The following is a 10,102-nucleotide window of genomic DNA, read 5'->3' as shown; positions in this document are numbered from 1 at the left end:
CCATATCCACCCCACCTTAAATTATAAAAATTTAATTTCCTCACATACTTTTAATGTTCCCCACTTTAATTTTAGCTATGCCTGAATGTGATTCAACATAGTTATTTAATATTGTAACTGTTTTGACCCTTCAGTGAAGTCATGACAACTAGTGGTGTTAGCCCACAGTTCTCTGCAGTTGTGTCATCAGCCTTTTAAATGGCACCTGTCATACTCAGACACAGGGAAGGAGGCTTGGAATTAGGATGGGACGCAAGAGAGATGAAACTTGGAAAATTCAGCCAGGGGCCCAGATCAGTTTCTCTGCTGGTGGCTCGTGGCTTTGGGGTCCTCTGAAAGCTGAAGCAAGCAGCCATGTTGGAAAACAAACAAAATAATCTGCTGAAGCAGCCCTGCCAGTGAAGTGCGTTGGCTTGTCCATCTGTTCCAGCAGAGTGTGACTAAACTGGAAATGTACGGAGCTGCACTTTTTGTTGATGGAAGTTAACAGCTGCCTTACTATTTTACCGTCTGATGTTTTTAGTGGGGAGATGGGAAAACGACTGCCAGAGGAATGTGGTCAGAGGATTCTGTTGCTGTGGAAGTGATTCCAGCGTTCACTCCTATCTCATTAGAAGAAATAGTTAGCAACATCAGTCACCAGTCTTATTCCATTACCTGCTGCTTTTAACATCTCCTGCAGTGTTCTGGGAGATCGAATTTCATTTGCCTGTGCATGATTCTGTTCATTTGTTGTTTATGAAATTTGATGTATAGCCATAAGTAGTGTCTAGTCCAACCCAGAGAAAGCTAACAGTTCTGCCTAGCAGAAGAAGCAGAAAGTCAAATATATTTCCCTAGTCCAGGGATAAAATTTTAAAATTCATTTTCTTAAATGTGAAGAGTCATTTTGCATTAAGGTTCAGTAAATAATACGCCATTACTGCAAAACTCAAAGGTACTGCTATCTTCCTTAAAATGCTCAAATACTTGCGCCAATACCAAGCAAAATTTTTCATGATAAAAAAAAGAATCTTTCATTGGTTTATGCACATTCTAAACAGGAGAGAGAATATCAAAATAAGCCAAGAAAGGTGAGATATAGGGTTTGCATGTTGACTTTTTTATTTCTTTTTTTTCTTAATTCTGGTGCTGTGGTAATTGGTAATTTGAATTATTATGTTGCAACACTGAGGTATTTTGACAGCAGTTAAAATAAAGTCTTGTGTGGGTGCACATTAATGCCAATGACAATTAAGCTAGCTAATGCTCTTAATAAATCACAACTTTAAAATGCTAGATTTGTGTTGAATACATTCAGGTAGAGCATTTAAAAATGTTAAGTGATTGTTCATCGATTTGATGCCTTCAGTGTCTTCAAAATCCATCAATAATTTTACCTCAGCATTAAAAAAGCCTCAAAATTTTTCATTTGGAAAGTTTGTCTTAAGTAGTTTCATAGCCCTTTGTTCAAACGATGTGATCACGTTTCTTTTTATGTGCCATTATACTGTAATTATTGTACCCTATATTAATCAAATGCATGCTTATTTATTGAAGATATGTGGTGTGATCATTTGGCAAGCAAAAATTTTAATTTAAAGCTGCAAAAAGAAAAGGGCTTGTATTACAGTTTATTTTATCTCTATTAGAAAATCTTTCATACAATATAGTTTTGAACCTGTTTGTAAACTTTCTAAGTTTTTTGCATGGTTTAATGGGCAACATTCTTACAAAGTACATTAGCTATTTTTTGATGCAGCGTAGTAAAGTGCTGTAGGTATGGACTGAATATTGTGCAGCGAAGCAGCTCCGAGCAGGGCAGTAACACCATGGTGTTTTTTACAGAAGTATGTTGAGAATCCTGTGTTTTGACCAGTGTGGATAAAGAAGAAAGGAGAAAGAGAGCAAATGAAAATAAAACTTGTATATTTATTTAAAAAGAAAAAAAAAAGAAAGAAAAAAAGTTTAAACTGTGTTTTAAATTTAGGAAAGTAATTTTTAAATAAGAACAAAATTTTAAAAGTTACTGTGTAAGCCTTGAAGTAATGGATGAAATGTTCCATCCCACTGTTAAATCACCCCCCTGTCTCCTTACACGGAGAGGTAATTTTGTAACTGACATATTTAATTCCTATTAAATGTTTATTTAAAATACTTTATGCTCTGGAAATAATGGGTAACAAAGCTTATGAAAAATGTTTATAAATTTAAGTAAGCATGGTAGTACCATTTATAAATATGTATGATTTATAAGCTTTTTTAAAACAAAGCTCAAACAAATTGTTGGTATTTTTCTAAAATGTGCACAGTTGTATTTTACATGAAAGGCTATTTATAATTGGTTGTTATACTGTACACTACATTTTGGACAGCACAATGGAGCCTGCCAATGTACTTAAAAATGTCATTTTGTCTATTTAAAGTTTCTTGCTGTCAAAGAATGAACTCTTTATCTATGAGTTTCTCTATTTATAATTCTTGACCCAAAATGTACAATGTACAGTTTTCACAACTGTATTTGCTCTAATAAAAATAAGTTGGTTATTAATAGAGTTTCAGACTACTTTTTCCTGTTTATGAATTACTTTGTTCACTCTTTGGAAGCAATTTTTTCTAACTAATCAAATAAACACGAGTGAAGCAGGAAAATGGGTGAAATTCTAGTCCCTTTGAAATAATTGTGAATTACTGTTTTCAACAAAAGTGATTCTGGGAAACAAATTAAAAATAAAATTTAAAAAAAAAAAAGTCAAGCTTCCCTTTGTGTCTTCTTTTATCTTCCAATACAGGATTTTGTGTCTCCATAAATTTAGTATCTTAAATTACACTCTCACTACAAGATCATTTGATCAATTTTGTTTTAATTGGTGAGTGACTGGTCCAGTAACAGCGCTGCTCTTGTAGGGGAATTATTTTTTTTTGGGCTTCACTGCTCCTCAAGATCTTCATGGATTCGAAATTTACATGAAGTTTGTGAGCCAATATTTACACAGAGAAAATTTGCCCTTACAACTGTCTTAAAACCGCCATATTTGCTGAATTAATCAGTTGAAAATTTTATTCTCCATTATTTGAGTTCAGTGGCCAGCTGTACTGAAATCCTAATGTTTGATGGAAGAGGAGAGGAATTTTTATTTGTAGTTCCTATTTAATGGAAATATATTTCTAGGAAGTAGTCATTACTGTCTTGTTCTTTAAAATAATTCTACAAGCATGAAGCTTACCTTTAAGAATTATTTTCTGCACAATACCTGCTCAAGAAAATCTTTAGTCTTTAAGGGGAGAAAAATGCATTCTCAAGAAAAATAAACAGAAATAACTTTAATGCCAAAACATTTTAAATTCAACTGCATTGAGATGATTCTTCTCTGACATTCGTGATCCACAGTGTATATGTTCAGAAATAAAAGTGAAATGTCCATGAAGTATTTCTTAAGGTGTAAGAATGTGATAATATACTCAGGCATACAAAAATCTGAACAGCAACAAGCAAAAGATGTGCAGGGAAATAGAAGAAAGAAGTTCTCATAATTTTTAAGTCATTTCCCATCTGAGATGTTTTTACCAGTGGTTTATCTTACAAATGGTGTTACTGACCATGCGTCTGCTGTGCCTAAAGGAAAAAACCCATGGACACACAGGACAGCTTAAGGCTTCAAAATTTGCTCCAGCAGGAAAAGCTTCACCCCACTTCCAGCAAGGAAAGCTTTTCTCAGGCAAAGTAGTTTCTCCTGGCACAGTTGTGTGCTTGCCCACAAGTGCCAGTGAGCAGTGAGCTCTGTCACCCCTGAGTCTGAGGCCTGGTTTCTTGGACAGCTCCATTTATCCAGTTAAACCATGTGTACAGTGTACGCAGCAAGTGAGCAAGGGTGAAGTGCCAGGCTGAGGAGAAAAAGAGAATCATCTGTCATAGCTTTTAAGGCCTTTTTTTACTTAGAGTGTGTATATATATATATATATATATATATATATATATATATATATATATATATTAGTTTGCCTTTCCAGCAGAAAAGCAATAAGGAACGTGAAGAGTGTTGGCATTGGCTTTCCAAAAGGGAGGGGTTCACTTTGAAAGTAGAAATTTTGAGACATATGGCTATAACTTGCCTTTCAGATACAGATACATATGTTTAAAAAATCATATATACAGCCTAGTGCTGACTCTAAAAGAAGTAAACACCTCTTTATGAGAGTTAAATTATAAACCTTGAAATAGTTATTTACATACCTTTTAATGATATTCTGTGATTACATATTTATTAAATTCTGTTTTAAGATACACAATATGAAAATATTCTGACAATGACATAGATGCAGGAATAAAAGCCTGAAGAACTCAGCACATGCTGATCCTCACTAACAGTTTTAGTTGTTATTAATAAAACATGGTTGTGAATTGTATCTGAATGGTTTTACTCATAGCTCATTTGAACTGTTTAGTCAGGAGAGATGACTCTACAGGCCATTCTCCTATGAAAATGTAATTCAGTAAACAAAGCAAATTAAGAGGAGGGAGATTAAATAAGCCTTTCAAATGAAGTAGTCTTCTCATTCTCTCATTTAATATTCACAGAAACAGCCAAAAATAGAAATTATGTTAAGTCTGAGCAAGAAGCTGTGTATGCCAGCATGCTATAGCTGAGCCGTCTACGGTATCCATCTCCATTTTTTTCCTGCTCCACACAGAAACTACAAACTAAGAGACATTACATCTCCCACCATTGTAGGAGGTAAATATAATTCCATGCTCAACATCTTTAAGAAAAACAGTCTATAATGTCTATGGCTATAAACTAGAAGGACAAAAGCCGCTTCCTCTATATGAACAGTTTATGTTGTGACCAGGACTGTAACATCAGAACAAATCCTTCACTCCCCTAAAACCAATACCAAAAATAAGGCTGGTAGGAGAATTTGATAACCATCTCTCATGTTTCTCTTATTTGCTACAAAGAGAGGATGGGGGAGAATGGGAAACAGACAGCTTTTTTTTAACCTGATAACCTTCATCATGTCAGTAGTATGTGCTTGTTTTAGCTAATGCTTTTCACAATCCATTGGGACTGGTTATCTAGGAGATTTTAGGTGCAAACTGGCAGTATAGTAAATGTCGTTGAAAAAAAACAAGATTTCCCTTACCACCAATGAAAATGGGTTTGGTGGTACTTTTGCTATGCCATCACTATTTTTCTAATTATCTTCTGTCCTTCACTGCCCACCCACCTCCCAGTTCTCATAAATTCAACTTAATCAGTTTTGCCCTGCCTGTGGACATTGCCTCAAGACTTCAGCCACTCACTCCAGAAACTTGTGTTTTCTGTGGCCCACTTGTTCATTGTTTTTTCTGTCTGTGGCTGTGAAGCCTGTCTCTCCTGCAGTTTGCCCCACAGCAAACTGCACATGTCATACCACACTTTTCATTGGGTCCATTTTCTGCACACTGTCAATGCTGGTTTTTGCAACTGTATTATAATTTCAAATCTACTCTCATTGTCTCCAGTGTCAGGACAGTGATTTAAATACAGTGTGTGGGAACTGAAAAGAAAAATACTGAAAGTGATGCCATACACAGAGATTTCTGATGGCTCTTCAGAATTTGTAGAAACCAAGGTAATGCTGACATTATTAGGAAAAAAATCTGGCATCAGCTGGGTTAGGAACTCCTCAACAAATTCCCAGACTAAAATTGGCCATGTAGCTAAAACTGATTCTCAAATCAGAAGAGCAAGGAGTCTGAGGGTTGTGATTTGCTGGGATGGTGTGTTAGGATGATTTCTGGACCTGGTATACATGTAGATTGTTGAACAGAACAAAATACATCCTGTGGTGGAAATCTGGGGCTGCTCTCTGGCTGAGCTTACATACGTCTTCCTCCATGTCTTACACTGATTAATCAGGCAGCTCTGTGCAAGCTGGGTAACATACATTTGGTTAAGGACTAGATTTTATGTTCATTAGTGCCTTCGACACTAATTAAGTAAAGAACAGTAAATGATAGGTGAATCATAGGCTTTAAGCCATGGACTTTGAACTCTGCGTTTTTTATGTTGATTTCTCCAAACTGGATGAAAATACAGAATACAGTCAAAGAGTAGAATTTCAGATGTTATCTTTCACAGTAAAAGGTACGTTAATCCACAACAGTATCTGAATTCCTTTGAGATCATGCATGAATTTCCGAAAGAGACGTCTTTCTCAACTTTACAGTCTCGTTCACTGAGTAGCAGCTTGACAGAGACACTGTATTAGACCACAAAAGACAGATACTGACCAAGAGTTTTGAGAATGGCTGCCTATATTTACATTTCTTCATCTACATACCTAATGATTTAAATTTTAAAATTCCCCAACTTCTGAACACCCCATGGTTAGTATTCAAAGACATTTTGGGAAGGGGGAAGGGGGGAAGTCGGATATTACACTGAAAACCACAGTCTACAAAAATGTTAACTCTGGCCTACAAAATATGCCAAAGGTTGAAAGCATTTAGATTTGGATTTTACATCATTGGAGCTACAGACTCTGATTTTGGGATTTCAGTCAGAATCCAAATCTGGATCTGATTCCTAAGGCATACAAGTGAAATACTTGAAGCAGGAGTGCCGTTAAGGGAGGGATTGGAGGGAGAGGGAGTTACTTTGAATCAGGCTGCTGTAACTCTGGGTTAATTAAACCATTACATTCTGTACTTTTGGAACAGTGTCATTAACTTTATTTAACATAGCAATTTTACTATATTCAGGACATGTTCCACAGAATACCTCAGAAAGTATCATCATTCAAGGTAATGGTGCTTAATTACTTACCCAGTTTTAGCTGCAGAGTACTTTTAGCACGTAATACCACCAAGTCTTCAAAAATGTTGTAAACTGCCTTCCATTTAATTATGACAGCTCAGTTCTAGATTTTGTTTAGGCCACTGATGAGAAAGTCACTAAAGGATGGGATCAGCTGCCATGGAAACAGTGAAGACAGAAGAGCACCAGCAGCATTTCACAGGGGCTAGGACTAAAAAAGACATTCTGCAAAGAGAAGGTAATTGAAAGACATTCACATCACAGTGGATGGCTTCCATGCATTCCTGCCATTCCAAGACAACACATTCCTGGCATAGGCTGCAACAAGCCTCCACATGCACCAGTGGCATACAGCAGAACAGGCATTGTCAGAAAGACTGGAAATGAATCTTTAGGAACAAGGAGGTACAGACATGTTGGAATGTAAAGCAGAAGAAAGAGGAAAGCATGGGGGAAAGAAAGAAAGGGGAAAGGAGAAGCTCTGAGGAACCTATTTGTTAAAAGGGAGAGGAAGAGATTATTTGTAGGGAAAACATACTAAGGAAATAGACAATCTTGGACTAGAAGGAAGTGGCTTTGTTAGATAAGAATATGAATGGGATAGAAGACTGAGAAGTCACCATCCTCAGCACTCAAACAGCTGCTCTAGAAAGCTTCTTTCCAAGCCCACGGGGATTAAGGAAAAAACAGATGGACATAAATTGCCTGAAAATTGCGATCCAAGTTAGGCATAAAGAAAAATTCCCTAATTGTAAGAATAATATCTTTGAATTAGATTACTGCAGGAATGGGAATATTTAATGTTTACTCTGAAAAAGATTACAGATTGAAAGATTGCTGAATGTCCATTAATGGCCTATTCTCTGTGATTCTATGATAATTATTATGGAATGTGAAAATTAGACAGAGTTGTGGTGGGAAGGAACTGGGGACAGGAGAATGAGTTCTTCTTTACTTACAGAAGAAACTTAAATGAGCATACTGCAGGAATAAAGTAGGAGGATGTTTGGACAAGGCAGATGAGAGGAACAAGGAAACGTGAGCTGTAGAGAGTGAGGAGTGTCGGGGATGACAGAAGGCACACGAGCAAAGGGAATAAATGGGCAAAGCCCACAAGTGCAGGGCTGCAATGCAGGAGGGAATACAGATTTGGGAAGCCTTAGACAGTCCTGAAAGAACACCACACTGAGGCACAGCAGTGATGGCTTAGGAAACAAAGATGTAAAGCAACTCCAAGGAAGCATCAGGTATTCAGCAACACCACAGGTGTCCGTCTGTCATTTCCTCAGCTGAAGATACTCCGTGGACTTTGATAGATTTTTAAATTGTGGGAATAATTGAAGTTATCAGGAGGCCTCCTTTTAATAATTAAATGTTCAGGGAAACATGTGTGTCCAAAACCTGCAAAAAAACAACAGCTTGCTGTTACAGCACTGAAAAGAGTCAGTTAAGTAGACATGGTAGCAGTGCATTTTATTAACTCCTTGTGTAAAATTTCTCCAAGAAGAATACTTTATACAATGGGAGTTTCCTGATTTCATTAAGATGTGATAACCCAACCAAACAAACAAATTAACCACATAATCATACTAGCTCCCTATTTGAAAAGAACCTTGATGCAAATTTGCATTGAGGTTTGTGTCTCTGAACATCTCAGACTACAGAAATGTTGTTGGTATTTACAGTGATTCGCTGCTGTACCAAATGTTGCATATGCTCTATAGACTGGTGGTGTGAGTCACACAAATTACGTAACATTTGGAAATACATTCAGTCATCTGCTTGCTACAGAAATATTGCTAACAGATTCTTCACTCTCTTTTATCTCTACAGTCTTTATCACCCTTGTTAAATGTTATTTTCATGCAACTTCCTCAAGGGGAGATGACTCAGAGAGCGCGTAAACTATAATGCTCCATTGACACCAATGGCCATATGTGCTGGTAATCAGGTGCTGCCATCCCCTCCTCCTTGACACAGCCAGCAGTTGCGTTGGGGTTTAATTGTGTCCAGAGTGCTATTCCATACCACATACTAGTGCAAATGTCACCAGGAACAGGATGAGAACATAACCAGTGAAAGGCACAGTCAGTAATGCAGCCCTCCTTCCAAACAAATAACAGTTCTCCAAAGCATCAGCATTGCCTCCTGAGCACACACCTTTTGGCCCATCTCCTGCCTGACCATGCTGGGAGGAAAGATAGGCTTTTCCTCTTCCCTAAAGGTGACTAAATGCAGGATCAAGGACAACATTTAGCCACAGACCCCTTCTAGTAAACCAGACTTCACTCAATCTCCTCTGATTTGCCTGAGTGCTAGTTTGTTTGTGCCAGGTCCTCAAAAGGCTGTGTGGGCACCTGCACACCTTTGAGGATTTAGGGCTTCATCCAAGCCCCACCTCTCTCATGGAAGGTGGTGTCATGTGGCAGGGGTTGGGGTTTGTTGGGGTTTTTGCACACGTGCACGTGTGTGCATTTCTTGATGCCTGGTGTCCATCCTTCTCAGGCAACAAGAAGCAGCAGTTCTGCTGTTTTCTGACAGTAATTGGTCGTTTGTCCCTGTCAAGCAGCCTGAAGGCAGCAGAGACATTTCAGAGACTCAGTGTGAACATGTGAACTTCATCCTTTACCCTGGAGACTGAGAACTTCTGCAGTCCATTGCTGCCAGATAGGTGAAAATACAGGATGCATACAGCACACAGACAACTGTGTGAATCTGGCCACTTGTACACACTTCTTTTTAAATTATTTTAAGCATGGGGGCAGGTTCTTTGGTTGCATAAATTGCAAGTCTTTAGTTATTGGCATAAAAAATGTCAATCACAGCCTTTGGCTACCAGAAATAGGGACTGCTAAGTGTTCAGATAGGTGAGATGTCATCTTGTGAAGAAAAAAAAGCAGAAAGAAAAATATTTTCAATTCACCTTATGACTAGTAGCTAATTGGCTGACATTTCAAAACCCTGTGTTCACACATCTCACATTCTTCACACTAAATGAGAGAGACTGAAAACACTGAAGAAAATGTATTTTCAGGCGTAGGAAGAAGCATCACTTGAATTTATTTTGGATGGAAATGAAAAGTGCCTTTTGGTCACATTTCTGAGTCTGAGAGCCTCCCAGCCCATTTGTGTACAGTGGTGTTGTGTACACAGGGGCCGAGCCTCAAAGGCTGGCCAGACGGGCTGCACACAAACACCCTTCTGAGGACACCCTGTGTGTGGGCACAAGGCTTCTTTCAGTTCACTCTTTGGACAGCATTCCAGCTGCCAGCCAGCTGTAGGGACAGGCTTTAGGGCACAGAAAGGCCTGGTGACGTGAC

General features: G+C 38.0%; 1 protein-coding gene across 4 annotated transcripts in view; it reads left to right on the top strand.

The window, feature by feature from the left end:
- JPH1 (junctophilin 1) overlaps positions 1 to 2,534 on the top strand; it is an 81,617-nt gene extending 79,083 nt beyond the window's left edge. The window contains exon 6 of one of the 4 annotated variants that reach the window (XM_033060851.1): positions 1,828 to 2,534. The gene's annotated coding sequence lies outside the window, so the exon portion shown is untranslated. Of the gene's footprint in view, positions 1 to 75 lie in introns of all 4 variants that reach the window. The other 3 variants (XM_033060844.1, XM_033060826.1, XM_033060834.1) reach the window with 3 other exon arrangements.
- The last annotated feature ends 7,568 nt before the right edge of the window (positions 2,535 to 10,102 follow it).

Source organism: Catharus ustulatus, chromosome 1 (genome assembly GCF_009819885.2).
Source record: "Catharus ustulatus isolate bCatUst1 chromosome 1, bCatUst1.pri.v2, whole genome shotgun sequence".
Lineage (NCBI taxonomy): Eukaryota > Metazoa > Chordata > Aves > Passeriformes > Turdidae > Catharus > Catharus ustulatus.
This window is presented reverse-complemented; position numbering and strand designations above follow the sequence as displayed.